This window comes from Arachis ipaensis, chromosome B01, assembly GCF_000816755.2.
Source record: "Arachis ipaensis cultivar K30076 chromosome B01, Araip1.1, whole genome shotgun sequence".
NCBI classification, from domain to species: Eukaryota; Viridiplantae; Streptophyta; class Magnoliopsida; order Fabales; family Fabaceae; genus Arachis; species Arachis ipaensis.
Window position 1 is genome coordinate 28,760,043 of NC_029785.2, and position 21,433 is coordinate 28,781,475.

The 21,433-nt window shown below is 39.3% G+C and overlaps 1 pseudogene; it reads left to right on the plus strand.

Moving 5' to 3' along the window:
* On the plus strand, positions 4,756–16,998 carry LOC107604851 (annotated as a pseudogene).

A 21,433-nucleotide genomic window follows, 5' to 3' on the forward strand; every position in this document is an offset into this window, starting at 1 on the left:
AATATTTTTGTAAAAAATAGTTTTTTTTTTTTTTGAAAAATCGATAAAGTTAACATTAGTTAACACAAAATTTGAAATGAATTAAAGAGGAGGTTTTTTAAAAGTTATACAGGAGGGAAATGTACATTTTACAAATAGAGGAGAGGGGAGTGTCATTTTAGCATCTCTCAGGGGAGGGAAATGTCATTTTCTCTTTATGTTTTGATGAATTATTAATCTAAGTTTTATTTTATTTTGAAGTATTGCAATGATTTGTTTCATGATTAAGTTCTTCATTCTTCCTTCTTCGTTCTTTAAAGGATTAGTAGTATCGGAAGGTATGCTAATCCCGTTTTGAATTCTTCTATTATTTTAGAAAACTTAATATCTGAACTATAACTTGAAAACTCTTTCACATGGCCTTTTAAATTTGACTAGGAATAGTGTTTCAATTAGTGTGCGACACCACATAATTTTCAATCACTCTAGTTTTGAATACGTGACATATAATTCGAATTAGAACAACTTTTGAAAATTGTTTTCTTATAAGATTCAATCGGACAGGACTAGCTTGAATATATGACATATAATTCGGCCTAAGAACTACTTTGAATCTGATTAGAAACTAATTCATTTTTGTGTTTAACCTCTTCAATTAATCAGTTGACCAAAGAATTGGCGATTGGTTAATTGAAGAAAAGCGACGAGCCAAGGAATTGGAAATCAGGTAATTAAGATTTGTTGTGAAAAGATCTTTGCGTAGATAAACAAGGTTTTATTTTTCTAGAACTTAAACATCTCCGAATCCTTTGACTCTTACCATCATTGTCTTCTCTCAATCAACATTCAAGTTCATTGTCCCTTTAGCATTCAACATTCAAGCACTTTAAAGTTTCAGCAAGATACAACCCCTCATCAATCTAGGTTTATTTGATCTAATTAGAAATTTAACTCGATATTTGTGTGCTCAATTCTATAATCCTTGTGGGAGTGATATCCAGTCACCATGGTATTATTTGAACAATCCAGTGCACTTGTCAGTATCCATGAGCTTAAATTTTCACTCATCATTCAACATACCTGGCTGTTCGAAGGAAACCAGCTCCCAACAAACGTTCGACCTCCTCTTTGATTTTAACCATGATTTCAAGTTCAAAACGTCTTGAAGCTTGCTTTATAGGTCAAGCATTATCAATAAAAAAAAGCTTATGTTTGACTAATGATCTGTCCAACCCATGCATTTTGTGTTGCCAAGTAAAACAACCCTGATATCTCTTCAACACCTCTATTAGCTTCTCTTTAAAAACAGGATTCAAGCATTTGTTGACATATATAACTTGACCTTCTCCACCAATCTTGACTTCCTTGAGAGGGTATTGTACTTTGACTATTTTATTGTGCAAGTCTTCTGAAAATAAATCAGACTTCTCAAACCCTAAGGGGTCAAAATCATATATACAATCTAATGCGCATTCCCCGATGCACTCCTTCTTCTTAGCCATATAGGCTGAGAGTCGAGTCCAATGGCTCGATATATCCATTAAGTGGATTCTGTGGCCATGTTTTTCTTGGCCTTAGAGACCAATTTCTTACCATGGGCCCTAGCATAGCAGCCTTTGATAAGAGTTAGGTCAAATGTGCTTATATCAATATCTAGTGGTCAACCACTAATATGATATTCCTTAAAGATGAAATTCATCTGTAGGACTATCGTAAGCTTTAATTTCTTTAATCCTTCTATCCTCGACCCAAAGCACCAACTTTTAATGCAGGGTGGAGAGAATTTCCCTTACTCCATGGATCTAATCTCTTCCCAATAGCATGTTGAAGGTTGCCTTGGTAGGTAGCACTATAAATGTCATGGGTCGTTCGACACTTCATACTTTAACCCTGAGTGTGATCATTCCGAGAGCTGTTGTCGACATACCATTGAATCTAATAACAGTCAAATTTGTCTTAATCAAATCTTCAATTGTTTTCTAGAATAGTAGGAGCATGCTCTCAAGTAGCTAGTTAATTGTTGCTCCTCCATCGACCAAGATGCGATTGATCATCAATCCTTTGACCTTAGCTTTAATATACAGAGGTCGAAGATGACCTTTGGTTATTTCTTTAGGTCTTTCAAACAGCCCTTATTTAATCAACCATTTTCGACAAACCTGCATTTGTCCCCTGGGATGATATCATCGCAATCTCTTTTGAGACAACTCCAAGGGCTTTCAGAGTCACCCTGAAAGTCGAAAGGGAGTACCGATACTGTGGCTACATAACCAAAACTAGTCTCATCAAATATGACATCTAAGTCATCTTCAAATCCAGAGTCGAAAGTCTCTGTTAATGCTTCTTCATCTTCTTTCGACTTGGAAATTAGCTTAGTCATGGATGTTTCTTTCGACACATCCTTTGGCTCCTAGCCTTTGATCGAGGATGCTTTATCCTCCTTCTGATCTTGCTTATTGGGAGACTTGCTCTCTTTATCCAATTCTGGATACAGATCCTTGGTGTCAACATATGCCCCTTGTACTTGAGCCAAAGCTCTTGGAATGAAAGGAGTTTTGTTTGGAAAGTTGTGTCGAGACTTGGCTTGATCTCCACCTCTTCTGCTTTTTCCTCGTCAAGAGGCACCTCTTTTCTAGTTTCCAACCCAATTTTCAAACCTCCTCTGGGAACGTTAAAGTTATAGTTCCTTGAGTAGTTCGAAGTATTATTATGAACCCATTTATTGTTCGACACATTGGCAGGTGGAACTCTACTCCGATTGGATACCCTATGGGGTTTTCTGATTGACCATGACCACCGTACGCATCTACTACCTAACAGGGACATTTGCAGGGTCTTGACCCTTACTTCCATGTTTCAGTTGAGCTTGCCTCAACTCCTCTTAATAAACGCATTCTCGACTCTTTTTGTATAAGTCAAAAGCATTAGCAACTGAGGTGTCGAACAAAGCACTGCATCAAGGATAAATAACAATATTTCTCTATGCCTTAGAAAAAAATCCAACAGGTCCTCTCCTGCCTTAAGATAGATGGCCTTCCTATTTCAAACATGTTAAGTTCGAATAGATTATTTTTCCTACATGCTTGACAGAGGCCATATTAATCGAGAAAGTTAATTCCTCTATCTTTGCAAAGTTCGACGTGACCTGGAAAAGATCAGAGTCCACTTTCATTTAAGGTTTTTATGTGAACTTTAGTCGACCATCGTCAATTGCCTTCTGTATCAAGTCTGTGAAATGTACACAAATATTAGTATAATGACCAAAGGCTTGATGAAATTTACAAAACTTTTTCTTTCTGATTTCAGAAACAGATGGCATTCTTTTCCCTTCAGGGAGCACAAGTTATTTATCTTTCAACATGTCGAAAATTTGCTCAACTTTTGTCAGGTCAAAAGCGTAACTCCTTCCCCCTAACATAGGGATTTTTTCTTTTTCTGGATTAAGAGATTGACGCACATATGGCATCCATCTTTTAATTCTGCAGCAAAGGCTGACTCATTGTTCGACTCTTCTTCACTAATACAGTCGACATAATTTACCTTTTAATTAAAGAAAGGTTTTCTATTGCTCGACTTAAGTTCTTTTTTTTTCTTTATTCAACTTTTGAATTTGTTAAACTTTATCAGCTAATTAAGCCAAGTCGAGAAATTGCTAGTTTACTAATTTCTTTCGAATATTGAAGTCGGGACCATGGCCATTTTGACTACTTCAGGTTTAGGAATAGGAGTAAAACATTTATTTTTCATATTCTTGAATCGAATCAAATAGTCATCGATTGACTCAGATTGTTTTCTTCTCACTGTGAATAAATCAAACGAAGTTACTTTCACTTCACCTCTAAAGAATTGATCATGAAAACTTCTTTCTAACTGAACCCAGCTATGGATTGAGTTAGGTTGTAAGTTTGAAATCATGTGAATGCATTCTTTTTCTGAGAAGAAGAAAAATATCTCATTTTCAAATATTCATTACCAGCTACTTCACCAATTTCGACTGTATATCTAGCTATATGCTCGACCGTTGATTCTCCACTTTCACCTGGAAATTTTGTAAGGGATTTAGGAGTTTTGACTCCCCTGGGGAGTTCAGGTTGCAAAACATAATCTAGAAAGGATAATATAAAATAGGGTTGATTTGTCACTCCTATATTTAACCCTGCTATATTCAAAATCTATTCGACAGCATGGGTTATTGTTCATACCCTGGGTCAAGCTACCCGACCCGGGATGATTGGCAATAAAGCGACCGGCCTCTTCAGGTCAGACTACCCGACCTCTTCTAAAAGAGCTCGGCCAAATCGACAGGAAAGCCCAATAAAGGGCCCAAATAGAGGAACACGACCCAAATCCAAAGGCAAATCCCAGCCTACAGAGATAAAGGCGGTTCCCTTGAAGATAAGCTGACTTCATCCAAAACAGGATAAGATAAGATAAGATAACTAACTTATCTTATCAGAAAGGTCAGCCCACACTACTATAAATACACTGGAGCACCCAGGTATAACTCATACTCTGATTCTACTAAAAAACCTATCTAATACCCATGCTAACTTAAGCATGGAGTCTCTTGCAGGTACCCCCCACCCTCCGGTAGCCAAGGATCAGCAGTGCAGCAAGTCCAACAAGTCAGACACAACAGCTCCGGCCGCCACAGGCCGGCCGGACATGCTATCTCCGACCAGTATAGGAAATCTCATCCGAGATCGACCTCCAGTTTCAGGTAACCCTCAGAACATTGGCGCCGTTACCGGGGAACCTGGAAGTCATCCCATCACCATGGTGGACAACCATAACAACGACCACGATTCAGGTCTGAAAGAGAGAACACCGCACAAGAACGCGGATGTCACGCTACAAGACACTCCGGAAATCAACAAAGACAAAAACTCACCAAATTCAGGGGCAGTAGAAGCGCTCCTAGATCGCCTAAAATAACTAGAAAAAGAAACTCAACAACAACGGAAAATAGGAAGGGATCTACAAAGAGAGGTACGGCGACGTCGGGAGTTGGAAGAAAAACTACAGCAATTAGAAGCCGATCTCAAATCAAAAGCCCCTCGGGCCAATCTCGAAGAAAATTCACGCAAAGAGCAAGACCCGTTCACCAGGGAAATCATGAAAACCAAAATTCCAAAAGACTTCAAACTCCCGGTTATGACCCTGTATGATGGCACCACGGATCCCAACCACCACCTCAGTAACTTCAGAAGCAGAATGTACCTCACCGACGCCCCAGATGTTGTTTGCTGCAAAGCCTTCCCAACAACTCTCACAAAGACAGCCATTCGATGGTTCAACAACCTACCCCCAAAGTCCATCTCAAGCTTTGATGACCTAGCTAAAAAATTTCTAGCCAGATTCTCCATTCAGAAAGATAAAGCCAAGCACGGCCCCAGTTTACTAGGGATCAAACAAGGAGATCGGGAGAGCCTCCGCAACTATATGGAGAGATTCAACAAAACATGCATGGACATACAAAGTTTACCCACAGAGGCCGCCATCATGGGACTCATCAACGGCCTACGAGAAGGACCCTTCAGCCAATCTATATCAAAAAAGTACCCGACCTCCTTGGATGAAGTGCAGGCACGAGCAGAAAAATACATCAACATGGAAGAAAACGCTCGGTTAGGAGAGACCTCAAAATCAGGGACCTCTTACCGAGATAGAGACAAGGAATCCAAGAGGAAAGAAGATCGACAAGGGGAGAAAATCAAAAAGTACCATAATTACACTCCTCTCAGGGCATCCTTGGTCGAGATATACAAAGAAGTCTGCCATACAGAAAAAATCCCCCAGCACGGCCACTCAAAGGCAAAAAGGGAGGAGGAAACCGGAAGGAATATTGTGAATACCATCGAGTCTGAGGACACTCCACAAACGAATGTTTCGACTTAAAAAATATCATAGAAAAATTGGTGAGAGAAGGAAAGTTAGATCGATTCCTGGCCACCCGAGATGATGATCAAAGAAAGAGACGAAGGAATGAAGATACCGAACGAACAGAACGATCACCTCGGACACCAGAAAGACATGTCCACATGATACATGGCGGATTCACAGTAGGTGGGATCTCCAAATCCTCTCGCAAAAGATATCTCAAAGAAGTATATCATGTCGAAGGAAAGGAAGAAGCACTCAATATCCCGGCAATAACATTTACTAGAGAGGACGCATCCGGCGTCATCGCAGGACACGACGATCCCATGGTCATCACCATCATATTAGCAAACGCCAACCTACACCGCACCTTAATAGACCAAGGGAGTTCTGTCGATATCTTATTCAAAACAGCCTTTGATAAACTTGGCTTAGAAGAAAAAGAACTTCAAGCATATCCAAACAGTCTGTTTGGACTAGGAGACACCCCGGTTCAACCACTAGGATACATACCACTACATACAACCTTTGGAAAAGGGAACCAATCCAGGACCCTCAAAATAGATTACATCATGGTCAACGTAAGTTCAGCTTACAATGCTCTCATAGGTCAGACAACACTCAACCAACTCGGTGCGACCCCACACCTATGTATGAAATTTCCAACACCAAAGGGGATAGCCACGATAAAAGCAGATCAAAAAATGGCACGTCGCTGTTACAACGAAAGCCTAAACCTCAGAGGCAAAGGAGAAGAGTTCCACACAATCGAGCTGGGCGGAGTTCAACGACGAGAAGAACTTCGTCCCCAGCCAAAGGGCGAGATAGAAAAGATTCAGATCGGGGACACCTCGGAAAAATAACTAATATCGGCACAATCCTAAAAAGGGACCCAAAGGAATTACTAATACAATTCTTGCGAGATAACGTCGATCTCTTCGCATGGAAAGCCGCAGATATGCCAGGCATAGACCCTAAGCTGATATGTCATAAGTTGGCGGTCTATCCAGGATCTCGACCGGTACAGCAGAGACGAAGAAAACTTGGGCCAAAGCGATCCCAAGCTGTGGAAGAACAAGTCCAGGCACTACTGGAAGCAGGATTCATAAGAGAAGTCAAATACCCACTATGGCTAGCCAACGTTGTCTTGGTGAAAAAATCAAATGGGAAGTGGCGAATGTGTACCGATTATATCGATCTCAACAAGGCTTGTCCAAAAGACCCTTACCCACTCCCAAATATCGACGCTCTGGTAGACGCTTCCTCCGGATATAAATATCTCTCATTTATGGATGCATACTCGGGATACAACTAGATCTCCATGTACCCACCAGATCAAGAAAAGACCTCGTTCCTAACACCGAAAGCAAACTACTGCTACATTGTGATGCCTTTCGGTCTCAAGAACGCAGGAGCTACTTATCAAAGGCTAATGAATAAAGTCTTCTCGGATCACATTGGAAAGATCATGGAAGTCTACGTGGACGACATGCTAATAAAAACACAAAGTGAAGAGACACTATTGTTCGACCTGGCCCAAGTATTCGACACCATAAGGAAGCATGGCATGCGACTCAATCCAGCAAAATGCACCTTTGCGGTAGAAGCAGGCAAATTCTTAGGTTTCATGCTCACACAAAGAGGAATTGAAGCAAATCCAGACAAATGTCAGGCCATACTCAACATGAAGAGCCCAACCTGTGTCAAAGAAGTACAGCAACTCAACGGGAGATTGGCAGCCCTATCCCGATTCTTAGCGGGAGCCGTGATAAGATCTCTCCCCTTCTATGCTACTTTAAGAAAGGGAAGGCAGTTCGAGTGGACGACAGCATGTGAGCAAGCCTTCCAAGACTTTAAAAAGTTCTTAGGACAGCCACCTATCCTCTCCCGACCACGAAAAGGAGAACCACTCATATTATATCTCGCAGTAGGAAGCCGGGCAGTAGCGTTAGCACTAGTCAGAGAAGACGAAAATGGACGACAACCCGTCTACTTCATTAGTAAAGTACTACAGGGATCCGAGCTGAACAATCAGAAAATAGAAAAATTTGCATATACTCTCATTCTAACATCAAGACGACTCCGCCCTTACTTCCAGGCCCACACCATCAAAGTTCGCACTAGCCAGCCCTTGAAAGGAATATTGCAGAAAATAGATTTAGCAGGTAGAATTCTACAATGGGCAGTCAAGCTGTCAGAGTTCGACCTCCAATATGAAGCTCGGACGGCCATTAAGTTACAATATCTGGCCGACTTTATCGCAGAATTCACAGATGCCCTGGAAACCCTCACAGAGTGGAATCTCTATGTGGACGGTTCTTCAAATAAAACTGGAAGCGGCGCAGGAGTGATAATAGAAAGCAACCAGGGAACCCAAGTTGAGCTCTCCCTCAAGTTCGGGTTCCCGGCTTCAAATAACCAGGCAGAATATGAAGCACTGCTAGCTGGTTTGAAGCTGGCTGAAGAGGTTGGAGCTCGGAAACTCAACATCTACAGCGATTCACAAGTTGTCACATCACAAATAACAGGGAGCTACCAAGCCAAAAATCCCACCATGAAAAGGTATTTGGATAAGACCAAGCAACAGCTCAGACAAATCGGGGAATATAAGATATACCACATACCCCGAGAACAAAATTCCCGAGCTGACGTACTCTCGAAACTAGCCAGCACCAAACCAGGGGGCAACAATAGAAGCCTCATCCAGGAAATGTTACAGAACCCGTCAATCTCGGAAGAGGAAAAAGTCCTAGCCATAACAAGCCAGGACCAAGGATGGATGACTCCTATAATTAACTACCTCAGAGTAGGAACACTCCCCACAGAAGAAAAAGAGGCAAAAAGGCTAAAAAGGGAGGCACAGTACTACACCATTATAAACAACACCCTGTACAAAAGAGGGATCTCAGTACCATTACTGAAATGCGTACCGACCTCCCACACAAAGGAAGTGTTAGAAGAAGTACACGGCAGCATTTGTGGCCATCATCTCGGAGCACGAGCTCTCGCTAAAAAAGTGCTCCAGGCGGGGTTTTACTGGCCAACTCTACAGAAAGAAGCTACAGAATTTGTAAAGACATGCCCACCATGTCAGAAACATGCCAACTTTCACATCGCCCCGCCAGAAGAGCTCATCAGCGTAACTTTCCCTTGGTCGTTTGCAAGGTGGGGGCTCGACCTTCTTGGCCCCTTCCCCCAGGGGTCAGGACAAGTTAAATTTCTCATAGTAGGGGTAGACTATTTTACAAAGTGGATCGAGGCAGAGCCCCTAGCCAACGCCACCGCTCAAAGAAGCCAGAAATTCCTATATAGAAACATCGTCACAAGGTTCGGGGTTCCATATTCAATAACCACAGACAATGGCACTCAATTCACAGATGCAGGCTTCAGAAAACTAGTAGACGACTTAAATATAAAACATCAATACACCTCCGTGGAACATCCACAAGCCAATGGACAGGCCGAAGCTACCAACAAAGTCATATTGGTCGGATTAAAACGGAGATTACAAGATGCAAAAGGAGCTTGGGCAGAAGAGCTTCCACAGGTCCTATGGGCATATCGAACGACGCCACACTCCACCACGAAGGAATCCCCCTTCCGGTTAGCATACAGAATAGAGGCAATGATTCCAGTAGAAATTGAGGAAGGATCGCCTAGAGTAGTTCATTACAATGAGGGAGCAAACTCCCAACTTCAGAGGGAAGAGCTCGACCTACTACCTGAAATCCAAGAAAGAGCTCGGATCAGGGAAGAAGCTCTAAAACGCCGAATGGCTTCCAGATATAATCAAAGGGTAGTGCCTAGAAGTTTCGCAGAAAACGATCTCATCCTAATTCGAAATGATATCGGAACAACTCGACCAGGAGAAGGAAAACTGGCAGCAAACTGGAAAGGACCCTACCGAGTCGTAGAAGTACTGGGGAAGGGCTACTACAGACTGTCCGAACTCGATGGACGAGAGCTTCCCAGATCATGGCACGCTTGCAACCTAAGAAGGTACTACAGTTAGGAAGGTAACAGATCTCATTATTGGATGCACTCTTTTTCCTGAAAAGGTTTTTTAATGAGGCACCAAGCTGAGACCCAAACACTATCCGACTTAAAGGGATGATAAAATTCCCACATGTATATATTTGCACTTTTACTTTGAATAAAGTTTATTTAGATATTCTACAAAGAATTCAAGACGCATTAATCTGAAGAATTCGTCGTCCGATTATAAAGCGACAGGTCGGCAGAAAGTGAAAAACAATTTCACTGCACGACCACGATAAAAATAAACCGTCCGATAAAGGTGAAAGCGCGATTCACCCAAAGGACGATCCAAAGATGCCAACCACTTTCTACAAATCGGCAAAGATGAACACAGAATAATGTAAGAAGTTATCGAAAGCAATCCAAAAAAGAACCTGACGAGGTCTTACGGATAGCTAAAATAATAACTTAAAGACTGGCCGACGTCCAGAAGTCGGACCAAGTCAACCCAAGTTATAAGTAAACCCTGGAAAGAGGTCTGGCCAACCCTATTAAAGAGGATTACTTTAACTTAGAAGGGCTCGACCTAACAAAGTCAGCCCAAAATAAAAAATTTATAAAAGTAATCCCTGAAAGAGACCTGACAAAGGTCCAAGAAAGAGGATTACAAAAATAACCTAGAAAGAGAGATCGACCTAACGAAGTCGGTCTCCTAAATACGGAAAGTTATAAAAGTAATCCCTGAAAGAGACCTTTCAAAGAAGGTCCAAGAAAGAGGATTATGAAGTAACTTAGAAGAAATCGACATAAAGAAGTCAGTCTCCCACAAACCGGTTATAAAAGTAATCTCTAAAAGAGACCTGACCAAGGTCCAAAAAAGAAGATTACTTTAAATAATTGAAAAAGATTGACATCGGTCAACTACTTGGAAAAGGGCAAAGAAGTCGGGCATGGATTGCTAAATCGGATCCACGCATCGACAACAAACCAGTTCAAAGAAGCTAAGCAAACAAGCCCTCAAAGAAGCTAAGACAGGCGCAAGCAAGTGTGACATAAAAGCCTCAGGGTCAGACCCAAAAGCCCAGAAGCTATTCGTTGTGTTTTTAAATAATGTTGCTAAACAAGCAACTAGAAAGAGCGTCAACAAAATAAACCAAAGAGTTTTAAAGCCCACAAGCCGGGCCAACTACAAAAATATCCAAAGTAAATCAGCTAAAGGTCAGAAGGCTTCTTAGCAGCATCAGTCTGAGGAGAAGGAGGGCGAGCCTGGAGAGGAACAACATCCACAGTACCATCGTCCCGGTTTAAAATCTGACAGTCACGATCAGAAGTGGGAGGGTCGACCTTGGTAGGAGGAACAGTAGGCGCTGACACCTTGGCAGAAGACACAGGGAGGGAATCGACCTCATCATCATCATCCCCATCATCAGGGACAATCTTGCCATCCCTGACAATGTTGTCCAGGCTAAAGGGAGTGAGATCGGCCTAGGGAGCAATAACCCGAACTTGCTCCTTCAAGTTCTCGTAAGCAGCAGTCACACTGCCAACGAGATGACTTTGAAGCTCAGAATAATCTTCCCAGACATTGTCGAGCTCCTCCCTCAGACGCAACATCTCCCAATAGGATGTAACGTAACTATCCTTGTGCATCATGGCTGTGTCCTCAGCCAACCTCAAAGAAGCTGCCAGTGATTGAGAACTCGCCTTCTCGTTCTCTAAGTCCTTCTCCAGCTTGGCTACCTTTATCTCAAGTTCCTCCTTCAACTCTCTCATCCGATTAAACTCTTGTTTTACCTCCTCCACAAACGCTTTAGTGGCATGGAGAGGGAGATTCTGAGCAGTCCGATATATGGCAGCCGCCATATACGCCATCTTTACGTGATTTCGGGCCATAAATTCCAAGTGATGGAGGATGGACACATCATCCGTAGAGAGGGAGCCGTAGGGACCGATTTGCTGATCCACAAACTCAATGGCATTAAAATCAGGAGCATCGAGGTCAAAGGGCTCGGCTGTTTTTTGTTTTTTATTAGGAGGAGCAACAGATGGAGCGGTAGAAGTAGGGTGAGGATCCACCAAATGGACTCGGGGTGTAGGGACCACCTTCTTCACCCCAGGAGAACTCGGCACTGATGGCTTCTCGTGCATTTGGGAGGATCCCTCCCCAGCCGCCTTGGCCGCAATATTCCTGGCAGCAGTCGCCCTCTGCGCCCTCTTAAAAGCTTTCATAGCTTCATTATTCTTCATTGCCTCTGCAAATAAAATAGAAATTAAGCTACAAGTCGGATAAGTCGGAAAGACAGCTACAAGCAACATAAACAGATAAACACAAGATACCCAGTTCAGTTTGAAGAAGAGAAGGATTGGTTAGAAATTTCTTTGTGTCGAGATGGGGAGGATGACCCCAGCGTTCTTCCAAGACAGTCACAAAGGCTCGTTCAGCCTCATCCAATATTTCCTACGCATATCTGGAGACCCTCACATCTTTTTGCCATTCCAAGGGAAAAGCAGGTTTGTCATTTTCATCCAAAAAAAAGGGCCGAGCTCCTTCAACAACTCGGACTTTGAAAAAGTAGTTTTTAAAATCACGGAACGACTCGTCAAACATGGAAAATACCTTCTTTCCCTGGGTGGAATGGAAGGAGACCCAAGCCGACTTCTTTTTTACCACACCGGGCTTAGTCAAGACAAACAGATAGAAAAAGAGAGATTGGGAAGCAGGAATACCAAAACCATTACACAACAATTGGAAAATTTTTATGAAACCCCAGGAATTGGGGTGAAGTTGAAAGGGGGCAACATTACAGGACCATAACAGATCGGTTTCAAATTGAGTAAAAGGAAGGATGATACCCAGCGGACCGAAGAAAAAATCATAAACATAAAAGAAGGGGCGATCATCAACAACCCGAGTAGAAAAGCAGACTCTCTCATCAGAAGAGGGAGGGACAAGCTCATAGTTCTTCTCATCACTGGAATTACTACAAACACTATGAAACTGTCTAAGCTGTGCACAAAACTCAGAATCAACCAGAGAGACACACATAAGAACCATCGAGTCCACCCAATCGGCTATACCCTCAGGAACCCGGGAAGGCATCTCTACAACGTTATTTCGGGAAGACATGAGGCCAACTAAACCCTACAAAAGAAAAGAAGAACGGATTACTCAAAAACATCTCGATGGGAGAATACACAGAAAAGGAAACCCCAAGACTCAAACTAAAACTCCTGGGGCATCCTTTGGAGGCAGTAACAAAGCGAGGTATCAAGGAAAATCTACTTACGTCTCGGCGTCTCGCAAACAAGAATGGAAGACCTCAAACAGCAAGCATTTTTCACAGGAGAAAGACAAAACACAAAAAAAACAGAAAATCATCTTCCTACAGTCTATCAGCAAGAAACAACAGCAAACATACCAGGCAAAAATCATAAAAAATGCGACCTTTTTTCAGAATCAAACAAAACTATCATTCCAAAGCTTCAAAATCAAAAGCATTTTGCAACATGCAAAAACCCTAAAGGCATCAAGCAACAAAGACCATGCAAAAGACGAAGAAATTACGAAACACACAGTAATCAGGCACAGCGAAAAGTAGAAAGATCCAAACTTCTCCCAAAAAACTTTCTCAAAACAGACACAAAATGGCGTAGAAGAAGAAAAGAAAGAAGAACCAAACCTGGAAATGAGAAAGCTGCAAAGAAAGGCAGAAAAGCAGAAGGCAAAATCCAGAATCACCCCTTCCCCCACGAAAAAGCAAAGTCACAAAGCAACGTCACTGGGCTGAAACGCGAAAGCTACAGGCGGAGGCTTCAGAAAAATCAAAGAGTTGAAAGTGAGAAAGAAGTTACGAAGAAGAAGCGAAGAAGAGAAACCGTCTTTTGATTGAGAAATTCAAAATAAAAGCCAAGGGAGAATGGGGCAATTAAATGCCAATTAAATGCGGATATTAAAACCGCTTGCGTTCCCAAAAAAGCGCTGATATAAAAGCGCGCGCCTTTAGAGGAAAACGTTCTACATTCAAAAAGAGTCTACAAAAGGAAGAAATCGACAAAATGCTCGAACTTGGTTTCACTAAAGATCGAAGTCAAAAGGACTCGACCTCAAAAAAGAAGATCGAACTCAAGCAGGGGCACTGTTCATACCCTGGGTCAAGCTACCCAACCCGGGATGATTGGCGATAAAGCGACCAACCTCTTCAGGTCAGACTACCCGACCTCTTCTAAAAGAGCTCGGCCAAATCGACAGGAAAGCCCAATAAAGGGCCCAAATAGAGGAACACGACCTAAATTCAAAGGCAAATCCCAGCCTACAGAGATAAAGGCGGTTCCCTTGAAGATAAGCTGACTTCATCCAAAACAGGATAAGATAAGATAACTAACTTATCTTATCAGAAAGGTCAGCCCACACTACTATAAATACACTGGAGCACCCAGGTATAACTCATACTCTGATTCTACTAAAAAACCTGTCTAATACCCATGCTAACTTAAGCATCGGAGTCTCTTGCAGGTACCCCCCACCCTCCGGTGGCCAAGGATCAGCAGTGCAGCAAGTCCAACAAGTCGGACACAACAGCTCTGGCCGCCACAGGCCGGCCGGACACGCTATCTCTGACCAGTACAGGAAATCTCATCCGAGATCGACCTCCAGTTTCAGGTAACCCTCGGAACAGTTATATTCTAACAATAAGCTTGAGCAGCATTGTCTACTCTAACATTGTTTAAAACCCTATTTCAACCATGTACTCTATTTAGAATTGCTTGAAATTTTTTTTTTGCATGGATTTCCCCTATTTGTGGTACAAACAGTCGATTGACTACTTTTTCAATATCATCGATACATCGAGCTATCTGCTCTATCCTTGCATTATTATTTTTCATTATAGAATTTAAAACGATAGCCATCTGCTATGTAAGCATATTGAATAAATCATGATGGTTATCCTCAATTTGTTGTCTAAACACAGCCAAAAATTTGACCGCGTTAGGAGACGTGGTTTTGACAGGAACTTGTCTTGACACCTCTGGAAATATAGAGGCACGTCCTTCACCAACTAACAACCTTACTAGAGTTGTCCCTGTGAATTGTGTCGAAATGACATTTGACATCACTATATTATGTTGCAGGGACATGGACACTGACCCTAAATATGGGGAATTATTCATCAAGTACTGATAAACATTATAATTTTCCATATTAGGGCTATAATTGGCTGGCATACCCATTGGCGTGGGATTATATACAAGGATTGTTCCTTGAAGTTGTTGTACCTCCTATCTATCCCATGTTGGGATTCTCCAATGGTAGGGAGTAATTTGGGGGCAACCCATATAGGGGCCATATAGCGGGCATAGTTGACGAAATTTTTTCTGTGATAACAGAGTTTGTCGTTCGATTTGATGGGCCAGCCTCTGTCTCTGGGCCTCTTGTATTTTCACTAGAGTCATTATTTGACGTATCCGTCAAACTAGAGGCTCTATCAGACATTATTAACTTGCCATTGCGTAATCGCATACAAATTTTGACACGTTACTTAACTCAGGGTCTCACCGGACGTGCCAATTTATTTCACTTGATTTTTGATAACCTCAACAAGGTTTGAATCAAACTTGTATCAAGATCTTAGTTCAGGGAGCATATACGACTCCTGAAAAAGAGTGGGCTCAACCCGGAAATTACTTAGAATTTGTGTCGAATGTTTGTGTAAAAACAAACTGCGTTGGAATATTGGTGATAAATTGTAGCAAATAAAAAGAAGTACAAAAAATAAATGAAAGCTTTAAATAAATAAAAGAGTAAATTTGAAATTGAAAAAAAGCAAAATAACAATGAAATACTTAAAGCAAAGAAATGAAAAAAAATGAAATAAAACAAAAAGAAAAAAAGAAAAATAAAATAAAAGTATACTCCTAACCTCACATGCACTTGCACTCCATGATTTTTTGTTGTGTTGCATGGACTGAAAATTTTTGCAGAGTTTTTGTGTGATGATCTAGTGTTTTTTTATTGAAGTTCCAGAACTTGTCTGAGCTTCTCTTATTTATAAACCATGAAGATAAACTTATCATAAAAAATCTAACCCACGATCTTACTTCTTCCTTTTTCTCAAGTCATGACCTTGCCTTGACTATGAAAAATCTTGACTCTCAAATTTTGATATTCACGTTTTTTTTTATCTTCAAGTTCTATGTTTTCTTCAACTTGCTCCTCAATTTTTGCACCATTGTTTTTCACTCAACTTGAAGGTCGAAGAATAAGTCTTGATGTTCAAGAAAGGACAATAAATACTTTTCGGTTTCGATGTTCTTCACATCATCTTCTTTTCGATTTTAGCTTGCCCATCTCTATTTCTGTAGTTGAAATATTATTTCTATAGTTATAACAATTAGCAGTCGAAATGTCTTTTTATCGAGAAGGAAAAGTATAGGAAACCAAGTGTGTAACTAACTAAGAATTGAACAACTCAATTAATTATAATTATTAATAATTAATTTTAAATTCAAAATTTAAATAATTAGAAACTGATTAAGTAAATCTAATTAAAAACTATAAAAACTTTCTCCATCTCTTCCATATTAACCTACACACCCCAACAACAACACAGATTCTCTCCCTCACCGTCAGGCCCTCTCTACCCCCTGCCCTCACGCAAGACGACCTCAAGAAGTTTGCTGCCAACAAAGTCGTCGAGTACGTCAAGTCCGGCATGGTCCTTGGCCTCGGCACCGGCTCCACTGTTACTTCGTTGTTGCCAAGCTTGGTCATCTTCTCTCCACCGGTCAACTCTCTCCAACATCATCGGCGTCCCTACCTTCAAGCCCATTAAGGAACATGCACGTTCTCTCGGAATCCCGCTCTTTGTCCTCGACGACAATTCCCGCCTCGATCTTGTCATCGACGACGCCGATGAGGTGGACCCGACCTCAACCTTGTAAAAGGCTGCGGCGGCGCTCTTCCCTGCTGAAGGCCACCTTCGACAAGTTCATTGTGGTGGTCGATGAAACAAAATTCGTGTCAGGACTCGGAGGAGCGACCTTGCGATGCCAATGGAGGTGGTGCAGTTTTGCGGAAAGTACAATCTGGTTCAGTTTCAAGAATTGTTCAAGAAAGGAGTGGTGGAGCACGGGCTGTTTTTGAACAATTGCAAAAATATATAAAAAAAAAACATTCATTTAATATTAAAAAAAATCCTAATACTTGACAAAAGAAATGTCTAGCTATAGGATTTGAAAAAAAACCATATAATTCTTAAAAAAATAGAAATATCCATATTTGTAATACAAAAAATTTAAAAAATACATTAAAAAATATTTATTTAGTATGAAAATAAAAGACCATAATATTTAGCAGAAGAAATATTCATATATATTAACTTATCATTATTAAAAGACTAGTTTTGAGATCTAATTCATTAAAAAATTGGTAAAAATTAGCTGGACCTTAATTGATTTTCTAGCGTACTCTATCGGAAAAATCCACTTTAGTGTCAATATGGTTAAAAGAAAATGCATGTCTTAGTCCGGGTCTCTCTATAAGACGACAGCATTTATGGTAGATATGCAACGGACTTTTCAATTTCTTCTTCTTAAGAATCAAACCTTATGAATGCGCTGTAAACGTTATAATGATGAGGAATTTAGATTATTGAGTCCTATTACGTATTTGTTTATATTGGATTTAGATCCTCTAAAGTTTGAATTTCACTTTAGAGAATAAAGTGTGATCTCTCACCATTGATTTCATAGGTGGGACCAATAATAAATATGAAAGAGAAACTATTCAAGGGGAAGAGATCACACTTTACTCTCTAAAGTGAAATTCAAACTTTAGAGGATCCAAATTCGTTTATATTAACCTTTAATTTGCATGCGTAATAATTTTTATGGGTCCATCTAGTGTACAAATGGATATATACAGATTTTTGTCTTTTATGGCTGAAAAGCGTGTCACTAAAAAGTGTTGCTTAAAGAGAAAGTGTTACCCTTAATCGTTAACCTGGCTCTGATACCAATTTTTAAAAGTCGTTTTTTCTTTTAATTTCTTTTTCAAAATTTCTATTAACTCTTTCATATAAATTTATAAAAGTATTGACTATTTCTACTATTACTAGTTTTTATAATTCTGATTTCATTTTTCAATCTTGTTTTAGTTTATAATATTCTTTTTTGCATGGATTATTGTATATAAAATCTTTTATCTGTTTGTCTTTTTCTTTAATATAATTTCTCAAATCCTCAAAAACTTCTTTTATTTCTACACTTTTTGTTGTTTCTAAATATCTTTTTAATTTTTCGACTTCGTTCTCCATTTTTTCTTTCAACAATTTTAATTCTTTTAAGTCATAATATTATTTTTCAGGCATTTATTATAAATTTTTTAAGTTTAACTCCAACTTATTTATATTTATTCTTATTTCTATCCTTTTTATTATAAGGTCATTAATTTCGAACTGAAAATTATTTAATTCCCTTTTATACTCCTTTATTTTACTTTTTAATTTTTTCGCCCTTTTTCTTTTTATTTTATTTTCTGGTTTTTCAATCTTTGTATGCTTCATTATTTATCTTAAAATTTCTGCAAATTCTATCATCGATTCATCACTATTTTCTAGAGATTCTATTAATTTTTCTAGCTCTTCAACTTCTCTTTTCAACTTGTCATAGATTATTTTTAGAGCTTTAAATGCTCTTTGATTTATTTCAGAAAACTGTAAATAATTTAAACGATTTTTTCTTTCAAAGAGCTCTTGTTTCTTGTCTTGATAAGTTACATATATTTCTTCTTTATTTATTGTCATAATTTAGTATTTAGAATGATGGCTATTTGTTAAAGCATAATTTATTGCCTATGTAATTGAAAATGGTTCATCGTCTTGTTCCATTAGATTCTTTCTGTGAAATTTATAGGCCAAACTTATAGATCTACCAAGGTTTTCAGTTGATAAAGGTATAGCATATCCAAGATGGGTGTTGAATTTAACATTTACATTTGCCAAGTTTCCATGAACAATTCCGATTATTTGATCTATTGGGTCATCAGTAATTCTTTTGTCACAGATTGCTAAGCTTATTGGTGAATTAATTCCTTTCATATATGTAGATTTGATTAAGACTTGTATAGTACTAATATGAATCCATCCAATTTTAGATCTTTTTTGTTGATCCTTAATTTTCTCAATCTGTTTACTCAATTCTTCATCATTTATTAAAGCTATTTCAAGTTCTCCATTGGCGGATTTTATCTTTATAGGGGTTTCAAGTTGAATTTTTTCATAGTATATTATATTTTTTCTATTAAAAACTTCTTTTAAGAGATTTTGTTTATTAAAATTTTCATTTGATTTGAGATTTAATTCTGTTTTTAGAACAGCCTATTTTTCATTATCTAATAAAGCAGTTAATCTATAATAATCAGATTCTTCTGTTAATTCTAAGCTTTCTAAATAATTCATAATTGAAAGACTAGGATGAAGATGTACCTTTCTGGAGAAAAACTTCCTTTATTTAGTATCTTTTACATAAGGTGTTTTTATCTCCAGAGGGGAGATTGTAGATACTAACTCCAGAGGGGAGTTTAGAATTATTTTCTCTAAGGGAATTCTTCCTCAGACTATAGAATCGCCTTGGCAGCTTCCTCCTTGCTCTTCTAGCATATGAGTACTCTTAGCCTCCTGCTTTCTATTGTCTGATGCTTCTACAATTGCTTAAGCAACCTATTTATAATAGTTGGGTTTGATGGACAATTCCCATCCTTACCCTTCTTATGACGTCATTGCTTACGTCATTGTTTGTTCTTTTGCACCAGCTACATTGTTGGTGCTCTATGACCTAAGTGCTTACGTCACTATGCAATAATGTTGAGAGATGCTTTAGATGCACTGTCCTCCTCTTTTATCATGTGACCCTCAGATGCATTGTCTCGTTCCTTCATCATGTGAGGTGATTCCGTTTCATTATTGCTTTCTTCAGATATCTCTGAGGCACATAGCTAGCACTTGTGGTCTTCTCTGTCTTTTATCAAATAGCAGAGATTCCTCTTTATCCCTTCAGGGAGCTTTTCTAAAAGTCCAGATAAGTTGTAGAATGCTGATTCAAATTCCACCAAGAGTCTCATCTCTCTTTCTTCAATTTCATTTCTTTTACTGGACACAAGCAGAGTATTTCTACTTTTATAATTAATCCTTGTGTGAGATTCCTTCGTTATTTTTTGAGTTCTTTCAAAGATCCTTACTAATGTGCTGGCTAACCTTCCTTCATAACTGTAAATCGTTAAATCTTGAATCTGATCAATTGGTTGAAAATTTCCTGGGAAGACGGACATGAATATTACTTGGTGTGCTGGAACCAAGCATTCTTCTTCTTCATTAAAAATAGGTTGACTGTTTGTAAATTTTAGGGATATATCCCTTGGATTTACATTGTCAATCATATTTTTAAATCTCTTTACTGCATCAATGAATCCTGCAGGAAACTCACTAATAATTTTTAGATCATTAAAAATTAAAATTGTATCAATTAATCCATATTGGAAAAACTGATAGGTGTCAGATGGGAAAGCATCTGGGAATATAACCAGCTTTGTTAGCTATTCTTTGGCAATAGGATAATATCCCAAAATTGTCCTTTTTTCTTCAGTCCAATTCAGGACTATGTTAAGGGTTTCTCTGAGATTTGATCTACAGACCCTTTTCTTTTCCTTGATTTCAGCCCTTATGGAATGTTTCTCATTATCCCTGTTCTCTGGGTTTGAATTGGAGCTTTATCTGCTCTTTTTAAGGTTTGCTCTAGATGGAGAGCTTTATATTCCCTGAAGGATTCCTTTGCCTCTTCCAGTGTTAGAAACTCTCCTTTATGAATTATCCTTGATTGATGTGTGAATGGTGCTGCTTTTTTCCAGGCATCATATACTCCTTTCATGGGGCCATTATAAATTACATAATATTTTTTATCTTGGGTGGATTTTTTAATGATTTTAGCAATTGTTTTATTTTCTGAAATTTTTTCTTCACCTGATTTGTCCACCACGCTTAGCTGGCTGAACTCTGATGGTTTTGCTTGTTGTGTTGATTTCATTGCTTCGACGGCCTTCTTGAGAGATTGGATCTGTGTCCTTATTTGCTGACAATGCTTGCATTTTTTGAGTTCTTGCTCATATTTTTGAATTTCTTGATCTAATGCGTTGTAGACGAACTCTATTCTCTTGTTAATGTATCTGCAATAACATTTTTGTCACCCTTAATATATTCAATGTCTGTATTGGACCAGTCCTACAGATTTTCGATTCTTTCGATATTTTTCAAACCTTGTTCTTTTTCTTAGTGATCTAAGATTTCTAAGAGGTTTCCTTAATGAAACGTCCATATAAAGTCCCTGAAAATGAGGTTGTCTTGTCTCTATATGGTGAGTACTTTTCCTTTGAGATCGTCGTTAATTTAGAGAATTCTTTACCTTTTAACTAAATGATGGGTCTCTTAAATGTAATTCCTGTCTAAGTTCAATGGATTGTCCAAAGTATGCTATATTAAATTTTCAACTAATATTAGTACCTGCTAACCATTCTACCGTTAATAAAAACAATGTTATAGGTTATTTT